Source organism: Anser anser (assembly GCF_964211835.1).
Source record: "Anser anser genome assembly, chromosome: 2".
Classification (NCBI taxonomy): Eukaryota; Metazoa; Chordata; class Aves; order Anseriformes; family Anatidae; genus Anser; species Anser anser.
In genome coordinates this window covers 64105581-64120818 of record NC_139721.1, presented here as the reverse complement: position 1 = coordinate 64120818, position 15238 = coordinate 64105581, and the positions used below count along the sequence as shown (strand labels likewise).

The 15238-nt window shown below is 38.5% G+C and overlaps 1 long non-coding RNA gene across 1 annotated transcript; it reads left to right on the top strand.

Annotated features, from left to right (window-relative positions):
* Window positions 1-5771: 5771 nt before the first annotated feature.
* On the top strand, window positions 5772-9487 carry LOC310894931. Its single transcript, XR_014580299.1, has 3 exons — window positions 5772-6146; window positions 7464-7619; window positions 9156-9487. It is a non-coding gene; the product is annotated as an uncharacterized lncRNA (long non-coding RNA).
* Window positions 9488-15238: the final 5751 nt, after the last annotated feature.

Genomic DNA, 15238 nt, shown 5'->3' with positions numbered 1-15238 from the left:
AGATCTAGGCCACCCCCGGAGAGGTTCTGGTAGAGACATGCCACTTTTTTCATTCCTGTGGCTAGAAGCGGTTAAAAGAAATAACCCCCCAAAAGGCCTAGGTTTCAGAAACCAGAAGCCTAAGGGCAGTAGGTGATGGGAGAGAACAGGCAGTCCCTCCTCACGTCCATCCCAGCATCCAAGATGTGCCTGACTGGGAAGCAGTAGGAGACCGAAGCACGTCCTCTCTACTCTCTTCTCCTACAGCAGTCTGTAAATACCCCAGCTGAGGAATGGGATGTTCTGCCTTTTATTGAGCCATTGTTTCCAGTTCTCTGATTGTTTAGGGATATGTCACCTCATCATTTCATACCTGGTCACATTTTCATGTCTTATGGGACTTAAAGGACTACAAATTTGTACTTATTTTTATATTTACCTTTATACGTCTTTTTAAAAAGCTTTGTGTCTGACCACCTCATAATTCAAGCAGGTGGGACTCTAAGGGCTAGACATAATAGCACGTGCTTTACATAAGCTTTGACGTATATACAAAATAATTAATTTTTTATTGGTGCTTAACATTTGCAGTCTTTTTGATTTCCAGGATAATCATTGATTCCAAAGGTAGGGTCATTTCTTATTTTTCAATGTTTTAGTGGAAAAAGTGTCACCTTCCTACCTGCCTTTTCACAAAATATGTTCTGCCTTTCCAGAAGCCACAGCTGGGCTTAACTGGTGGAATGCAAATGTTTGATCCCCAAATCTGTATCAGATTATTGCAAAATATTTTTGTGAAGGCTCAGAAGACAGATCCTAAAACATAAGCAAACAAACAATGCATTATAGAAATGTAGTATGTACTACATAGAGTAAATAATGTAATGCGTGTTTTCTGAGAGAAGTGGGTAGTTAGTGGTCATAGCTATAATATAGCTGTTTGCCCTTTTTTCTGACAGCAGGATGGGAACTCAGTGCTGACTTCTGCCTGTCTGTGAAATGAACCCATGTTAGCTTAAGCTCTGTGAGGAAGAATGAAGAATGTGCGATTCTGCAAGACCATGTTGCAAGGGATTAAAGAGTAGGGAATTCTGCTTTTCTGAGGGAAGGAAGAAATTCAGTATTAAGTTAAATGCTGAAGTTAATTTAACCTTCTGTTTCACTCTTTCCTATTTTGTGCCTGCTGGCCCATGGCGCTGTAAATCCCTTCCTAACCCTGTGCATTGGGCAGCGAGGCTGCAGCCTTCAATGTGCCCGGGGCTGTCCCTGGGTACTGAAGCATTATCAGCCCACTGAGGCCCAGTAGACCCAATTTTGCTCTCCAAAATCTTACTTCCTTCATGCCAACAGGATGTCCATTCAAACTTTATGCTGAAATGATCACATGTACCGTTTTATTAATTTACTCTGTCGTGGGCAGTCATGTTATTGAGTGAAGAGACTTTTAAAGCAGAGTTTACAGAGGGAAAATGTAGTCTGTGTTGAAATCTCATGATGGCCTTATGGATAATCTGTAATTAGCATGCACTATTCGTTCTCCCACAAGTAGTTTTAGGATTTGGCACTGAGGTTTGGTTACGACAGCACAGTTTAGCCAGCAGTGTGCTGGTGCACCCTCTGATCCTGCACGCCAACAAACTGCGTTGGGCACTGGCTGGTGCAATGCTAGCTGGCCTAGGACAGCAGTGCTCCAGGAACCAGGCTAGCATTTCACCAGTGCGGATGTCTTCATGGCTGCACGTGGAAATAGCACTGTTAAACTCACAAGCAGTCTTCCTGGGTTATTTCCTTTTTCCCAGTGTGCCTCCATGCTCCTTGGCAGAAGCTGGTCAAGGAACTCCGCTGACTGTGGAGGGAGGGGGAGGTCCTGATGCACCTGCTCATGCTCCAGGCTTGAAGAAGTTCGAGTCTAATCAACCTGATGTATGTATGTATGTATGTATGTATTTATTTATTAACTTAAGAGCCTTTTGGTCCTCCTTGGGGAGCTCACTGAAGAAAATCTCTAGCAAGATCTACCTTGAACCTCTAGTCTTTTGAGGGTCCTGCTGCTCACCATAGATGTCTAGAGGAGATCTGCATTTTCTCAGCCTCTCATTCTGCTTGTGAGGCAGTGAAGAGTAGTTGTAACACTTTGTTGTGCTAACAGAACAAATTACAGCAGTTTAAGCACTTGGTATTTCAGAAATTCCTTCACTGAGGTCTGGGCCCAGCCAGCCAGCGGTGACAGAGGTTGTCGTATGTATGGGAAGGGGCATGCCTCAGCCCAGCTCCTGCCTTTCTTCTGTCCTGCAGCACTTACCGATCCCTGGTACCCTTTCACCCCTGCACCACTGGGGTGCCTCCTCAGGGAAGCCCTCACCCACCTTGCAGGAGCCCAGTTATTCGCGGTGTGGCTCTGCCTCTGAGGCTTTTAGTGTGCGTATGACAAATACGGTACTATACAACTCTCTCTCACCCCGCGTTTTCGGCGTGTGTTTGCATGACAAAAGAAATGTCAGTGTGTATTTCTCTTGCCAAATGAAATCATGTTAGACTTTTATGTTTGCTCTAATTTGGATGCTTTTTATCTAATGCTGCCCATCGAATAAAATGACCTGAAATTAAGATGTTTGAAAGCCAGAATTGACTATTTCCACTCAGCAGGATAGAACACAGTCAGATTATTAAATAATGACAATGTTGATTTACTGTTAACAAATTCTTCATAGAGGCTAAACACATTAGACAGTCTATGCAGATGAGACTGGTATAAACCCAGACCCGTGGATGAACTATGGCCATTAGGAACTTATCACACAATTTTGGTTCTTGAACTGGAAAAAGCTGGTACTTCACGTATTAATTAAATGACTGTATGGTCTGCAAAGGTTCCTTATCATATTTCAGAAATACATAACTAATGATTCTTGCGATATATGGCTGGAGAAATAATCTTGGTACACCTAAGATATGGTTTCCTGTGGAAATTCCTCAGATTTAAAAATCTGAGGAAAAAAGTCACATAATTCCCTACTTAGTTTGTCTGCATTTAGCTCATAGATTACAGCGAGTGCTTCCACTTTTACCCGTGTTCTGCTCCAGTTTATTTCTCTTTGCTGCTGCCCTGGCTGTGCTAAGTCCAGCTTGTGCTGCTATGCAGTGACAGATCCGAACTTCTGGCCCAGATCCTGCTGTTCCTATCTGCTGTAAGGGAAAGAGACTGCTGGATTTCTTGGCCGGGGATTTCTCATTCATTCTTTGTCTTGACTGCAGTCTATTAAGTCATTTTTCCTCTCAGATAATGCTTAGGCATCCCTTCTAGTTCATTAGATTGCCAAAACCTGTAGTGACACTGAATAGCAATGCTTGTGATGTTCTTTTGAGTTCTTTGCATTTGTATACTCTTCAGATTCAGGAGATTACCCTGGATGCTTTTTTTTTTTTTTTTTGAGATAACTTTTGGGAGGACTTAGTTATTAGTTTTCTATATACACTTTTCTATATTCCTTATATATACATCCCTTAGTACACTTCACCAAAAATTAAAAAAAAAAAAAACTTAAAAAATGCAGTTTGAAATGTCAACAATAGAATGGCAATTTTTAATAAAATTATGATTTCCTGAAAAAAATATCAACTTGGTTAGAAAGTATTTTTTTTCCCCCCAACTGCTGATTAGAAAATCCTTTGGAAACCTTCTGTTATAATATTCTCTAGTTTTGCCTACTGCACTTACAAGTTAATATAGATTCTAGTGTTTATTCTATTATTATGCCAATTAATTGGATTTCACAGACCAATGAAAGTTTTCCCTAACATTGAACTTCAGTGTTTGGAACTTAATGTTTTTTTCCTTCATATCTGTGCAATATCTTTCTAAATGTATCTGTATCTTTCTAAATGATTCTGCTAATGAACCAATGTAGAGTTTACACATTTTAAATATTTGTTGTAGATGTAATCATAACTTAGCTGTCATTTAGCCAGCACTATATATTCATTTCTCTTTCCTTCTTTTCTGTTAGTTTAGTTTCCCCTAATTATTTTTGTAGCTTTTATCTGAACTTAATCCAATATGTCTACATTTTTTTACTGGTAATTATTTAGGTACTGATAGTGTTTACTTTTGAACAAATTCCACCTGTTATGTGAAGAACCATCTTCTTTTCTTTCGTCAAATGTGTCTCCTATTGGCTTTCATCAATGAACTCCACTTGTTGTGTTTGAAGAAACAGCAAGCACTCGATTTCTAGCCGCCTTCCGTATGCCACATGAAGCGTGATCATTTTGTATTCTGTAACCCTTTCATGGTTCATTTCTCTTCATTTCCATAATTATTTCCCCTGTTATTTTTGTATGGGAAAGAGGTCAGATTTGTCCTGCCAGTGGATGCAGGGGCAGTCTGATTTCTTTTAATCCACAGCAGAACTCTTTCCATTTTTTTTCTCTAAACTTCTATATATTTAGTTATAAATTCTCTGTCTGATAACTTCAGCAGTTTATAATGCTTGCTGCTCATCTATGAGTATGCACACAGCTAATCTGCTACAATAACATTAGAGTGGCAAAATAAAGATCTCAACAGAAAAACAACAGAAAAACAACAGCTACCTGGATAATATTAACTTTGACACCTTCCTCACTTGTACGATATATCTTTAATTTATGTTATACTCTTCCCCCCCCCATAGGATTTTATCTCACTAAATGCAAGGGTGGGTAACACTGAGTGGCAAAAATTGTCTGCATCTCGTCCTTATCCTATAGCTGTAGCACTCTTATTTTGCAGGAATGTAAGCGAATAAGAATGTTTTGTGAGATGACACAAACTTTTTCTTGTTGTTGTTGTTAGATGACATAACAAACAGGACAATGTCTGTCGGCAGACTCCCAGCACTGCCCCCGTTCGCAGAGCTGGCCGTGAGCAGTGCTGGGAGTGCACACTCCTCTGCGACCTGGCTGCAGAATTGACTGTTCAGATCACACCCTTGAAAGCTAACACCTGAAGGAAGACGTACTGAAAGTGAGGAGTGTAAAACATATCTCTTTGGAGCTGGGAGGGAAACCTGGGGATTTCAGTCACCTGTGACATCTGTAGCAGCGATGGAAGTGCATTTACCTGGCTGACTTTCTGGTTCCTACGCCGTACATCTGCTCTCACCTTGACGTTCCCCTGACAGCTTCTGTAATGTACAAAGCCTTGTAGAATACGAAGCAGGCACAGAATCAGGAGTTTTTAGTGGCCTAGTCTGCAAGTAGGTATCGTTCTTTCTGTGAGCAGTGTCAGGCAAGGGGGGGCATAGGAAAAATTGGGTTGTGAACACATAATTTAAATCAAATGGTTTTCCTTTTGGGTAACTGGGATTATGCTTGTTTGGATAGTCTTAATTCTGGACTTCCCAAGCTTCGAGTGCTAGATCTTAAAAATAGTTCTTCAAACCTTGGTTCAGGGAAAAAAGGAAGGCAAAGAAGAAGTGAAATTTGTCACTTTGGTAGAAGAGAGAAGTTGGTCTTCTCCTCATTGTTCTCATGTGTAATTTTTTATTTTCTGAGATATGTATTATATAAAGTCATAGTAATTTTATCTGTGTTGATTTTAGGTTTCATCCTAAGGTTGTCTACAAAAACAGTGCCGGTCTCTGTCGGTAATGAGCCTGCAAGGGTGACTTGAGGTTGGGCCAGATTGTGCCATGCACAAAGTGCAGATCTCTCTGATACAATGAATGTGTTTAGCTGTCATGTTGGCTGGCGGTATGTAACTGCTTTCTGTGCATTCTCCTTTTCTTAGTGATGCTATGTTCTCAGTCTGATCAAAAATCATGGACACCTAAAACAAAACAAAACAAAACAAAACAAACAGCTTTGCTTTTCTTTTCAAGGGGAACGTTTATTGCAAGAAGGACAATTCTATGATATGAGATACATTTTGCTATTCTCTTTCACCCTGCTGGACCTTTTGTTTCTCATTCTGAATTGAGCCATTCTGCGGCAATCATATGCTCAGTCTGTGCATGACTTTGCATGTGGTTACACATCAATTTTACAGTGCTGCTCCCTCTTGCCCTCAAACCAGAGCCCGTAAGTGCTTCGTGCCCTCTTGCCTTCCTTCCCTGTGGAACTGCATCCCAGCTGCTGGAAAGAGCCGTGCTGCAGGAGGAATGGGCAAGGGCAAAAACAGGCAGCAGGTGAGTGCCAGCCCATGTAGTGACCAAGGTGCTTGTTTACCTAAGTTGTGTAGCTGTTGGTTTTTTTGTTGTTGTTTTTTCAGTACTTTTGCAAAAATGGCAGACACCATAATGGCGGAATTTACAAATTCGTAAATAGAGCACAATTAAGGTCTGATTACAGAATGCTTCTCTGAAGGGGCAGGGATTTCCTTCATCTCACCGTGCATTATAGTATAATAGTCCATGTTTTATCAAATGTGAGACAAGAACCTGAAGCTTTGCTTCAAGACAATAAGCTTTTCTCTATCGATTATCGAGGTTCCAGACAGTGACAAAAATTAAGAGGTGATTTGAAAGCATTTAGAAATCAGATGTTGAGGACTAGTCTGTCACTGAGAAGTCTGACAAAGAAACAAAACCCATAACTCCTGCAGACTGCCATGAGTGTTTTGTATTATTATGTAGAATGAGATAATTAAAGGAAGCCTCTGATAAAGATTATTGCTTCCAGATTATAACCATAGAAAGATGCCAGGAAAACTGAGGGAACTTTGTATGCAATGAGGTTTGTAAAAACAAACAAACCAAACAGATCCTTTCTCTATTTTGTGAACTTTTCATTAACAGCAGTTTGATTTCTGTAAGTTGTTCTTAGCAAATAGATTTTGCCCATACTAAATACTTCCACTAATGCATTTATTTAATTTTTCATTGCTCATGGTTCTGCTACAACAAAAGAGCTTGATTTTTTGGCATCTAGTATTATTTTTGCTTTGATCCTGTAACCAAATGATGGTAGCCACAAAATGATTTTAATTTTATTATGAATGCACTTGGGATACTTAGTATTCATTTTGTTTTTGGCACTCACTGCATCAAGACTTAATCCAAATAACCAGTGATGTACTTGCAATAATGTCAAACAATATTTGGCATTTATTTCACTGAGTGGTTCAGGAAGGTGTTTGACACTGACTTGATTACATATGGGACCAGTTACCAGTTTAGGAAAATCAGAGTGGAATTCCAAGCTAAAAGCCTAGTCATCTCTGACAGGACCATAGCAACTATAACGTTTCTATAGTATTTGGTTTTAAATGGAAATCAATACGTAACAGATAAGGGGGGAATAGTAGGCCCAGTAATTCCTAACGAAGAGGCTGAGAGGGTGGCTAGGCAAGACTTTATGCTTTAAACTTTGCATTTCAGCTTGATTCTTCTTCATATTAGGATATTAATGTACATAACTGAGATGCTTTACAGCATCCTTGAATGGATTCAGCCAACTGTGGAATAAAAGAAATTGATTAATTGATATTTGTTTCTCTACTTGAGGCCGCTGATATGCTGTGTATGCAAACAGTGAATGCAAAGAGAGAGAAAAAGGCCACCTTGAGCCGTACATAACCAGGAATTTTTTTAATTGGTCTTGTCCTTTGTCTTGATAAATGAAGAGAATTGTTCCAGAATACAGACATCCTGGAAGTACAGGTGAGTCAAATAGGTATGTAAGCAAACAATGTATTACTTATGAGATGAATACTCAATTCTACCTGACTGAGGACACAGTCCAGGAATCAATTTATGAAGTAAAATAATTTGTCTGATCATTATTATTGATCTTGGTAGAAGGTCTGTAAGAGGTAATGTAACTGGCATGTAAGAGTTAGCAAAGTCTGGAATAGAATCAGGAAAAGGTATTTGGTAAGGAAAGATGATAATTAGTCCAGGGGCTTTAGTCTGCTTAGACTGACTTTTAAATCTCTTTTAAATATTTATATCATTTTAGTTTATATGGCGTTACCAATTTAAAGAACCAGGTAACATTATCTATTTTTATAATTGTATGGGTAGCATAATAGCGTATTTGCTGAAAAGATTTACCATGTCAACTAGAAGTTACTAGAAGTAACTAGGTGATGGTTTTAGTGTCATTAGTATGGTGGTAGATATTATTGTTATATTATTATTGTATTATTATTATTATTATTATTTCAGATTTTCAAAAGATCTCCAACCAAACATGCTGAAGCTGAATTTAGGTGCTAATAATTTCCTCCAGCTCCTAATGATTAAGAATAGTGGATAGGCACATACATTACAACGAAGTGCCATTTTTCCATGGATAAATATAATTCAAACTTCATTTCACATGGGAGAGTCCCTGGATCCACTAATAAATAAGAGTGGTTAAGTTATTTTCTGCCTCCCATTGAATTCTAAAACAACCTGAGAAGATATTGCATGGGTTGTGTTCTTTTCACATCATTAAAACTCAGAAGCAGAGTGGCATTTCCCCAAATAAATACAGAGCTTTAACATAAAAGAACCTGTCTGAAAATCTGAAAAAATAATTTGCCTGAGATAGCATATCAGATGCTAAAAGTATTGAGATAGTGCTTGTCTTCAGAGACAAGAAGAAGAGTTCAATTTTAACAGGAGAGTTCTAACCACAAAACTAAACTGTGTCCATGAATTATTGGTTAGGTTAAGTTAATGTATACAATAAACATAGAATCACAGAGTCACAGAATGGTTTGGGTTGGAAGGGACCTTAAAGCCCACCCAGTTCCAACCCCCTGCCATGGGCAGGGACACCTCCCACCAGACCAGGCTGCCCAAAGCCCCATCCAGCCTGGCCTTGAGCACCTCCAGGGATGGGGCATCCGCAGCTTCTCTGGGCAGCCTGTGCCTCACCAGCCTGAGTATTCTCGGAGAGAATTCATTTACTATATATAATCTAAATCTACTTTTTTTTTTTTTTAATTAAAACTGTTACCTCTTGTCCTACCACTACACTCCCCGATAAAGAGTCTTTCCCCATCTTGTAGGCCCCCTTTAGGTACTGGAAGGCCCCTTAAAGTACTGGACAAGTGTATTCAAAACCAATTACAAATAGCTGTTATTAAAAAGTTATCAGGATGAATGGGCCCTTCTGGTTAGCTTCATGGGAAGAATACTATCACATTATTCAATATTTTGTATAATTATTGCTGGTTGCCCTAACCTCTCCATTTTACTCGTCAGAAAGCACCATGGAGAATTGCTGCACTTTTCCTTGCTCCTGAGCCTCCCCAAGGACGTCCAGATGAGAAGGATGGATGACGTTTTGTCATAGCAAACATTGCATTTTCTCCTGCTAAATCAAAACAGTTAACATATGCAGGTGAAATGTTGCTCTCATTGTTGTATTTTTTTTTGTGATGTCATTCTCAGCCTCCCATCAGCCACATAAGCTAGGAAAAAGGGGAAAATCTGCAGTATCCCTTTTAACAGGCACAGATATTTCTTTGTGTCACCTCCCAGCACATCGATATTCTGGCCTGCAGTATGAAGACGGTTATTTTCCTGTGACACTCAAAAACCGCACACTCTGCTTTCTTAGAGATGGGTCCTAAACAGGAATGATGAACAAGTTAAAATCTATTGCAATTTCTCTCCAAGCATTCATTCTGTGCAGAAAGGATGGACAAATAAGTTTCACTAATTATCTCAGAGTCACTTAATATACTAATTATAATGAATTCTTAAAAAATATATAATTCTAAGGATGTCGGTTCATCTCTGCCATTTTTTGTCATAAGTAAGCACTTTTGACTCAGAGCCACTCCTGCCTTGCCTTTTCCTTAGCTCAATAACTTAGCTCAATAAAGGTGGAGAAAATACAACTGTTTCCGGAGACTGACTCTCAGAACTGCAATTTACTGCTTGGTGCGTTGTCAGATTCATGAGTTTTGCTCAGCCTTTTTCAAAGCCAAAATACTTTCAGTAACGCCCATTATTTAAATCAAACATGCTGAATCTCACACAGTTATATGCTGGACAGACACATGCTTTGCTGAGGGAGAATAAACTTTAGAAGGAGTTTCCTATTTAAACATTTATTCAAATACTTGAATTTAGAATATTGTAATTTCCATGTGACATAAGCACATAGGAGGTGCAAAATCATTCTACCTTCCTCAGATCTTTTTACGTGCCTTCCTTATTTTTGTCCCTTTCTTCATCTCCAGTATATTATTCTGCAGAACAGAAAATGATAGCTGTCTTTGGGGATCTTTGCTTTCTCCATAGTCTTATAGAGGATGATAGCTTTTCAAGTGTGAGAATTACCCATAGAGGAACTTGTGTAGGAGATGATGTATGGGTCAAAGAAATTGCAGGGCAGTGTAAACAAGGGGGCTGTCACTTATGTAGGACCTACTTTTTAATGACCATTTTGAGCTCTTAAATGGGACTAGGCTGCACAGAAACTTTTGGTATAGTCTACTGAGTGGTGGACATCCTTCCTTGTTTCTCCATTTACTTTTTAAATTTTCTAGGTTTGTTTTGGTTCCTTCTTCATGCTTCGTGAAGCTCAGGGTGAATAAAATATTCAGCTGTTCTGGCACCCAAACATTTCAAACAATATCTATATGTTCAAAAAGTCTTATTTTTCAGGTAAGTGTATTTATTCTTTTATTAATACCTTGTTTAACACTGTCCTACCATTAAAATTCAAGTTGATGAATATTCAGAAAATACTTGCACATTAAGACTTCCATTTTTATCCTGTCCTGGTGGAGGAATCCTTGCATTATGCAAATGTATTTTCTTTTAGCTCTTTTAGCTCTCCTCCAGTCTGCTGAAGTCAATAGGCTGGCAATGTTGCAGTGGCTACTTTTCCTGCTGCCAGGCTATCTTTATCTTTCCTGCTACAAGTCTATCTGCAAAAGCATTCTTCTGTCTACAGTTACTTGCATGTGCTCTCACTGCTCGTTCTTTCTGAGCTGAGAGTTATTCAGAAAAGAGGTCCATGTTGGCCACTCACCAAGTCCCCAAAAGTGCCCAGTACTGAGATGTATTCAGGTTCTGTTCAGACTGAATTTTGTGGCTGGCACCAGGAAGTTTTTGAATGTATTTGACAATCCCAAGAGAGCTGGGATCTTGGGTTATGGAATTTAATAGTTGCTGCCCTGTTCTAATTCTGCATCAAAAACTGTGAGCAAGCACTGTTTTCTGATGAAGGTTGAACTGAAACACTTCCTTTCTTTATCAGATTTTTTTTTAGCGAAATACCTGAAATAGATGTTTCCAGACAAAAAAAAAAAAAGTAGATATTACAGATATTTATAATTGGTTTTGGTACCAAAAAATAGGTAAATTATCACATTTTGAATGTAAATATTTAGAATTGTGATTTATCTTAAAGACAGAAATTGATTTATTTCACAGTTTACAAACAAGAAAATCATGACACAGTAAGTTAAATGAAGATAAATATCTAAATGATACATATTCCCCAAGGGAATGTCTACATTGGGTTAGTTCCACTGTGGTAAACTTTCAGTGTTGTTTTTACCAGCTACTCTAAATTTTTCTTAAAAACCTTTTCCTCCTGACATATTTCAATGAAAGGATCAATTGTCTGGTAGGTTATAGATGTGCTTTTTTAGATCAGTTGTTTTGATAGATATTTTGATTATCATAACTATTGACTCTGGGGCCAGTCCTAAAAAAAATGGAAAAGAAACATGTCAGTGTTAAATGACAGATGTTAAAAACAAACAAACAAACAAAACAAAACAAGCATGAGGCACTCAAGTAGGCACACTACAACTGCAAGCATTAGGCACCAAATTTAGCTGCCTTTTATATATGTACTTTGTGCATATGTAATTTTCAAGAACAACTTTGCATAGACATGAAACTGCTGCTATTCAGATAATACTTGTCTATGACCACAAAGCTTGACAGACAGAAGTGAAAAAATGTCTCCCTTGTGGTATAACAAAACCTGGGAGATGCTTGCAGAGATGTATGACTGCAGAACAATTTCTTCTGCTGCTAGAACATTGCAGTTCCCAGTCTACTCCCAGGTCAGCTCATTGACTTTTGTAGACCTTTGGATGGCCCTGAGCAACTCGATTACGTAGGAAAGATGATATAGGTGGAAAAGAGGTTAGAGTAAATATCTTCATTGCCTACAGCAAACTTAAGGTTCCCCAAACATTGAATGACTAAATTATATATTATTTAGAATTACAGTCCCATTGTCTCTCTATGTCCATTTCCTCCCGTTTTTACATTTCAAGAAATGTTAAAGCACCTCGCAATTATTAGCCTCCATTTTGGAAATACTTAGACAAGAGCACCTGGGTCTAGTAATGATACTCAGGAAGATAGTTCTTTTACCCAAAGATGGAGAAATGTTATAGAGAAATGATCCTGTTCTTGCTAAATAATAAGACTTTACAAGAAAAAAGACTCTGAAGTTGGCAGCAAAGCTCTTATAACTGTCAAGAGAACTGAGATTTCATGAGCTTTCTAATTTTTATTTTTATTTTTAATGGCCATCAAGAATTTTTTCAATCCTCCCTTGAGGAAAATTATAATTACTTTTATAACACTGAAACCTCAGGTACTAATTCTAGTTGAATGGATTGCTTAAGAGAAGTTATTTTTTAACTTGACTTCAAGACTTCTGGAAGAGACATGTGCTATGGCACTGTCTCTCTGTTCATCTCTCAGTTCCACACTAATATCTTCTGAATTTGCTGGCCAAATTCAACCAAACCTACTACCTTTAAGAGTTCTAGGTTACCTTATATTCTTTCAAGTCACATGAAAAATTAGTGGCTGCATGGTAGAGAAAGACTCAAATTAGCATACTGCTGTAGAAAGGGCAGGCAGAAAGCAAACAACAGATATTCTACTAGGCAGTCATGGGCCGAGTCTAAGTTTGTCCTATCCGCAGTGCATGTGCTGTCTTGCCATGTGGAGGTGGTTTGATGACAAATGGTGGTGTCAAGTAGGCTTATGGGGTGAAGGGAACCATCCATTCACAGAAGAGCTCATTTGACTGGCATTGCTATAGCCACCTTCGTTCAAAAAGAGAAGATTTTGAAAACCAATATCACATGCTTTATTAAACTCAACTCAAGTCTTAAGTAAGGCTATATATAATCATTTTAATTTCTGAGGCTTCACAAGTAATCCTAGTTAAATATATAGAGAAGATTTATCATAAGATGTTAGTGCCATTTTTCTTGATTATCACTTACTGAGGCTTCAAAGTACTCACTTCAGAGTGCTTAAAAGCCAAATTTTTTTCTTTGCCACAGCATCCAATAACCTAATAAAAGGCAGATTATACTGATTTACTGTAAGGCACAAGGGATAACTAAAATATAAGGTTTTTTGCATGTCTACTCCATAGGATTTTGAGTTCTTCCAGGACTACAGACAATGTACATGATTTTGTAATACAGGTAGAGAACAGTCATATTTTTAAAAAACATATTTTGCTTCAGTATGATAAAGGACATGGCAGAAAGGAAGATTTTCCTTCAAACTTAAAGCCAAAGGGACTCATGCTCATTTGTTATTTCTGCCAGAGGAACCTGCCTAAAGACATAGTGGCTGATGAAGTGCTGTCCTGCGCAGCCTTTGGTAAGTCACCATAGCACAGTCTTTTGCCCTCTGAAAATAATGCTGTCTTGCAGGCAATATACAGCTGGCCAGTCTGGCTGTACCTGGTGTACCCACAAGGTGCATAAAGCTTTGCATTTATTTTAATTGAGAAGGTATTGAAATATGGTGGAGATGGGTCTGGTGACAAAGATACACATTTTCAGTCCCTGTAGAAGTGCAGGTGCAGGCAAATTAGAGAATCCCAATTACATCTTATGTTATATGCAAATAAGGGGACAAATTAAGTTTATTTGATAAATTTAGATTTTTATTTAGATAAACTATTATTTGAAGATGCTATGTACTTGATCTTTAATATCTTGGTGGTTTGGAAGGCCACAGTAAACTTTCTGAAGCAGATCTGAAGAACCATGTGGAAATACAATGTTTCTGAGCTAAGCAGTGTGGTATGGTAGAAGCTGTGGTCTACCGTTGGTTTCTTTTGCTGCTGTGCTTCTCCCTTGCTGTATAACCTCACATGACTTTTTTTATGTCATGAGCTGACGCCTCGGCATGTGATTTGTCCCACATAGTTGGTCCATAAGATTCAAGAAGTGGTTCAATGCTCCAGAGAGCTTTGAGAACATTGATTTATCCTGTAGATAGAGGAGGATTATCAAAGTTTTCCATTGTTCTTCTCTTCTGTTAGTTGCTGATGGTGTTTGTGGAAGAATAGGATCACTGTCTTTTCGGTGACATCAAATGCTTCTGCAGCTGGAGACCAGGAAAAAAGGAACAGAAGGATCAAACAACATTCTTTTTTTTTTTTTTTTTTCCTGTTACCAATGTATTTCTTTATATTCTCAATATATTTTTCAACCTTATAAAGAAATCTGCGAAAGGATCTGTGGAAAAACCCCACGACTGTCTTGCTTCATCTGCAAAATTAAGATTGCATTTCTGCTCAGGAGAATGTAAAACTTGAAGGTTTAGTTATATCTCATAATATTATCCTCCATTTTTGGTACTTCCTTCCCCTCAGTGATATGAGAATTTTTTATGGAACTAAAGAAGTAATAAATGTTATGTAGTATGTTTAAAGAAGTTGATATGTTATACCATGTTCTTGTCATGTAGTAACATATTTCCTTCTTGCTAATCATTATGTTTGTATTGCTTTGTCCTCTCATTGGCCTGCAGTAGTGTGGAGTGAACAGTACGATATTAACCATGGAAAACTAAAATATACTCACCTGTAAGCAGTTGGAAATCTTCAGAAACAAGCAGCATACAAGAGGGTAGTGGTAACAAATGAGGCAAATAGCCTAGAACAGGGTAATAAAAACCTGCCTCGGAAAGTTCTCCTTGGCAAAGCTCTTTCCTCTCATACTTTCTGTATTGTGCCAGTAAATGGTCAGTAGTACAGACTCTGCCTGTCTCAGCTGACAGGAAAAAATTTCTGGGGCTGTACTTGAGGACGTGTGTTGCTGGTTGTCTTGAGCTCTGAAACTGGCCGGCTGGCAGGTTCAACAGCCTGATTCCAGAAGAGGCAGCTTTCACAGAATCACAGAATAGTTGTGGTTGGAAGGGGCCTATTGAGATCATTTGGTTCAACCCCCTTGCTCGAAACAGGGCCAGCTAAAACAGGTTGCTCAGGACTGTGTCCAGTTGGGTCTTAAAGATTTCCTAGGATTGAAACTCCACAGTTGGCCTGGGCA